The sequence below is a fragment of the Nuphar pumila genome, chromosome 15 (genome assembly GCF_984573655.1).
Source record: "Nuphar pumila chromosome 15, dmNupPumi1.hap1.1, whole genome shotgun sequence".
NCBI lineage: Eukaryota > Viridiplantae > Streptophyta > Magnoliopsida > Nymphaeales > Nymphaeaceae > Nuphar > Nuphar pumila.
In genome coordinates, this window is record NC_143263.1 from 44,159,526 (window position 1) to 44,165,525 (window position 6,000).

A 6,000-nucleotide genomic window follows, 5' to 3' on the forward strand; every position below is an offset into this window, starting at 1 on the left:
TGTATTAATTCTATTAATAATCATTGCAATATATATGCAAGTTATCATAATGTTATCATTAATTATTAATGAATACTTTAAACATTATTTTGTAGGAGGCATATGAGCAACAGATGGTAGAGCGATATGGCGATGACGCTACTCAGCATCCATCATTTGATCCTACAGCATGGGTGACTGCAGCAGGTGAACCCAAAAAAGGTCGCGTGTTCGGGTTTGGGAGTAATATGAACACTTCACCAGTTATTGGTTCTTCCAGTTACGGCTCACCGACTTCTTGCACCGACATAAGCTCCAAGCAGCCGACTATTCTTTCCGGTGATGATGTACGCGAGATCATTAATGAATCACTGAATAACTACTTCCAATACACCATCGCCCCCTTTCTCCGAAATGAGATCAAGGCCGTTGTTCAGGATAGGGGATCTTCGATTCCAGGTCCCTCTTAGGTATAATTACATATTCAGTTTTTTGTCTGCCTTAGAACACATATGAGCATAATCGAATCACATATATAACTTTTTGCCTGCCTAAGAACACATATGAGCATGTTATAATCACATATTCAGTTTTTTTACTGCCTTAGAGCACATATGAGCATGCTATAATCACATATAAAGTTTTTTTGCCTGCCTAAGAACACATATGAGCATGATAGAATCACATATAAAGTTTTTTTGACTGCATTAGAACACATATGAGCATGCTAGAATCACATATATAGTTTTTTGACTGCCTAAGAACACATATGAGCATATTATAATCACATATTCAGTTTTTTTGACTGCCTTAGCACACATATGAGCATGCTATAATAACATATAGAGTTTTTTTACTGCCTTAGAACACATATGAACATGCTATATATCATTTATGATAGAATCACATATAAATTTTTTTGCTTTGTCTGCCTTAGAGCACATATGAGCATGCTATAATCACATATTCAATTTTTTGACTGCCTTAGCACACATACGAGCATGATCGAATCACATATATAGTTTTTTGCCTGCCTTAAAGCACATATGAGCATGGTAGAATCACATATAGAGTTTTTCTAGATGCCTTAGAACACATATGAACATGCTATAATCACATATTCAATTTTTTGACTGCCTTAGCACACATACGAGCATGATCGAATCACATATATAGTTTTTTGCTTGCCTTAAAGCACATCTGAGCATGGTAGAATCACATATAGAGTTTTTCTAGATGCCTTAGAACACATATGAACATGCTATAATCACATATTCAATTTTTTGACTGCCTTAGCACACATATGAGCATGATAGAATCACATATATATATAACTTTTTGTCTGCCTTAGAGTACATATGAGCATGATAGAATCACATATAAAGTTTTTTTGACTGCATTAGAACACATATGAGCATGCTATAATTACATATTCAGTTTTTTGACTGCCTAAGAACACATATGAGCATGTTATAATCACATATTCAGTTTTTTGACTGCCTTAGAGCACATATGAGCATGCTATAATAACATATAGAGTTTTTTTATTGCATTAGAGCACATATGAGCATGCTATAATCACATATAAAGTTGTTTTGCCTGCCTAAGAACATATATGAGCATGATAAAATCACATATAAAGTTTTTTTGACTGCATTAGAATACATATGAGCATTCTATAATCACAAATTCAGTTTTTTGACTGCCTAAGAACACATATGAGCACATTATAATCACATATTCAGTTTTTTTGACTGCCTTAGCACACATATGAGCATGCTATAATAACATATAGAGTTTTTTTACTGCCTTAGAACACATATGAACATGCTATATATCATTTATGATAGAATCACATATAAATTTTTTTGCTTTGCCTGCCTTAGAGCACATATGAGCATGCTATATTCACATATTCATTTTTTTTACTGCCTTAGCACACATACGAGAATGATCGAATCACATATATAGTTTTTTGTCTGCCTTAAAGCACATCTGAGCATGGTAGAATCACATATAGAGTTTTTCTAGATGCCTTAGAACACATATGAACATGCTATAATCACATATTCAATTTTTTTACTGCCTTAGCACACATATGAGCATGATAGAATCACACATATATATATATATATATATATATATATATATATATATATATATATATATATATATATATATATATATATATATATAACTTTTTGTCTGCCTTAGAGCACATATGAGCATGATAGAATCACATATAGAGTTTTTTTATTGCCTTAGATCACACATGAGCACATGATAGAATCACATATAGTGTGTAATTTATTTCATTATATTTTGTTTATCAATACTGACTGTTCTTTTCTTGTGTAGGCTGCTAGCGATAATCAGCGTAGTGGAGCTGAAGGGACAGATAAAGACAATGAACAAGAAGACACACAAAATCTTGGCGATGATTAGAGGACTATGTTGAAGAAGTTCTATTTTTTTTATGTTTCCTAATTGTAATTGTTGAATTGTAAATAATTAAACTTCTTATTTTTAAGGTGGAACGATTAATTGTTGTAGATTCTTGTTATATAAATTTTTTTGTGTGGTTTGTTTTTTATTTACAGGAAATATAAATTGTACAAGAAATAGAAATTGCTCGGTATTTAATTTTCAAATAAATTTTTTTTTAATTTTTTTCATGTTTGCGACGGATTAGCGACGGAACCATCCGTCGCTATTCATATTAATCTAGCGATGGCATAGCGACGGAAGTAAATCCGTCGCCAAGCCGTGGTCGCCGTTTAGTACCGGCGGATTGGCGACAGAATATAGCGCTCGTTATTCCGTCGCAATTAGCGACGGACCTGGCGACGGAATAATTCCGTCGCCAGTTAGTGTCGAAATATTCGCGACGTAAGCATATTGTCGCCTCGTTGTCGCTAACCATGTTAGCGACGGATTAGCGACGGCTTAGCGACGGAATGTGGTCGTCGCTAATCTACTGCTTTGTTGTAGTGTTATGAGTCCCTTCCTGTCATCATTCAGTTATGTTTATATTTTGGTGGTGGTCGACTATGTGTTCAAGTGGGTCGAGGTCGTGGCCACCTAAACCAATGATCACAAAGAGGTGCTTAGATTTATCAAGCACAACATCTTTAGCAGGTTCGGTGTCCCGAGAGCCATGATTAGTGATAGAGGTAAGTACTTCAAGAATGTGTAGATTGCTTCCTTACTCAAGAAGTATTTTGTACATCATTGGATTGCTACGCCATTCCATCTGCACACGAGTGGCCAGGTCGAGGTCTTCAACAAGGAGATCAAACAGATTCTTGAAAAGACACTTCTGTCAGACCAAAAGGATTGGTCCTAATGCCTAGACGATGTATTATGGACATATAGGATTACTTTCAAGACTCTGATTGGCATGTCTCCTTATCGATTGGTTTTTAGAAAGTCATGTCATCTCCCTGTTGAATTTGAACATAGAGCATATTGGGTGATTAAGAAGTTTAATTTTGATATGGCACAGGCTGACGCGGAGTGGAAGCTTCAATTGAGTGAGCTCGAGAAGTTGCAAAATGATGTGTATGGGAGCATCAAAATCTACAAGGCTTGAACTAAGTATTTTCATGATAAGCATATTTTGAGAAAATAGTTCAAGCCTAGTTAGAAGGTTTGGCTTTTCAATTCACGACTTCAGCTATTTCCAGGGAAGTTGAAGTTTATATTCCAGAAAGTTTTTTCACATGATGCTATTGATATCTTGGACCCACGAACGAGCAACAATTTCAAGGTCAATGGGCAACAACTGAAGCCCTATATTTCTGAGGCCGTTACTAGTCAGGACATCGAGGTCATTGACCTCATTGATGTGTGAGGCAGTGCATAGTGTATGTATGTTGTACCATTAGTGTTTAGGTTGATTTCTTTCATAGTTTTTCATAGTCTTTTGCATATTTCTTTCTTTCTTGGTTTCTGAGCGTGTATGATAGATCACGTATACATTTCATTTTTTTGGGATATAATTTATGAGTTACAGGTGATATGACATATTTCATAGCACGGATGAGGTGACTTCTACTCCTTCTCTTGCATGTCTTTTGTTTTATCATGTGCATTCATCTAGTTTCATGCAAGCATGAGGGAGTGCCACTGAGGACAATGTCATTCAAGCATAGAGGAGGGTGTAGTTTGCACACCCAAAATTTTTTCTTTCTTTCTGTCCATGTATCTGCACTGATGAAAACTCATAACAATTAGGTTTTTAAGGAATGAGTTAACCTATATGAATGCTTTACATAATCTAACATTTTTAAAGAATTTTTAAGCCCTGCGAAAACTTTTTCTGAAACTAATTTAGAAAAACATGGTTACTTATGTGGATTTCAAAGAAATGATGGTAGATGCACATTAGAGTTTTATTTTGAATCACAAATATGAATATGCATAGTTTATTTTTGAAAAACTAAGCAAATGAACAATATTGAAAATAAGAGCTCAAAAAGCATAAAAGAGCATACGATTAGTTGGTTAATGTCTTTGTGTTCATCAGTAGCTGGGCTCAGACACAAGTTGAAGTGTTTGATTCCTATATCGAAAAGGATAACAAAGGAAACAACTTCTATGCCTATTTGGTTCAAGCAAGTAGAGCCTGAGGGGTGTTTACACCTGGTGCCCTAAAGCCATCTGGTTTGGGAGCCACCGTCTCGAAAGCCCGTTATATGAACTTTATAGAGAGCCTAAGAGATGTTGACATTGCACATAACAAGAAGCAAACTATACGTAAAACTATGAAAATTGAAGGTCTAGTGACTCGAGCAATTAAGTCCCTGAGATACTTTGTATTTGGTGTCCTAAGGTCGTCTGGCCTGGGAGTCACTGACCCAAAGCTTATTACATGGGTCACAAAACCCGAAAATTTGATATAGTGCTCAATTAAAAGAATAAAATGTGAAAAAGTGAAAAAAGAAAGTTAAGATCAAAAAGATAAAGTTCACTACTTAGGAATAATTTTTGAAAAAACTATGCAGAAAACATATAAGTGAGGATAAATAAACAATGACATGTGTATATTTGATTTTCTGAGAATAAAGCATAAATAATTATGATATTTAGAGAAGTAAGGAAAAAGTTTTATTCTATGGTGGCATGTAAAGACTCTAAACATGTTTTAAAAGTGTAATGACATAAAATATTCATGAAAACAAACTCCTTAACTGCTTAATGCTTTGTGAATTTGAATATTTTGTATACATGACAGAGATGTTTGTGGGTAGCATAACTGCAAACCCTCACGAGACCGTACTCGTCCACTGGGGTAACCCAGGGTTTTAAAGGGCTTGTTGCATACGCTAAATGCAACCGTGATTCCTATGAAAGTGAGTTAGGTTTTTGCTTTGCTTGTTTTGCTTTTGCTTTTTCTGATAGGGTCAATTTGCTCGAGGATTAACAAACAATAAGCATGGGAGAGTGTAAACACCCCAAATTTTCACTCACCTCCCCGACAGTCCACCAAGCATCATCATCCAGCCTCTGAAATCGCTGGAGGGCAAAATGGTCATTTTCTGAGCCCGGACCTTGCAAAAGTCTAAATTTCATCTGCAACTCTCAAAATTTCTCTATTTTGTCTCAGATAGTCAAAATCTTACTCCTGACAGGAGACAGACATCTCCAAAGTCTTGATTCAAGATTGCATTTCATAAGACATGACATTGCATATCATTGCATGAGCATTTCAAATCACTGCACGGCACAACATGTCATTTCGAGGTCCAGAACTCTCGATTTCAAAATCTTCAATCCAGATTAGAATTTTAACTCTTTTCAAAATTGATTCCAAAACCCTGGGTCTTCAAAATTATCATTTTTTCCCATTTTACCCCCAGGACTCTGAATTTCAAAATATTTCCTCAGGAAAACCATCTGGATAGTTTTCAATATGGATTTCAGTCACTTCACCTCAGATTTTGCCCCTTTTTACAATTTCAAATATCCTCCTTTTACAAAATCGCCCTACAAGGGCCAACTCTTTCCAAAATTCCTGTT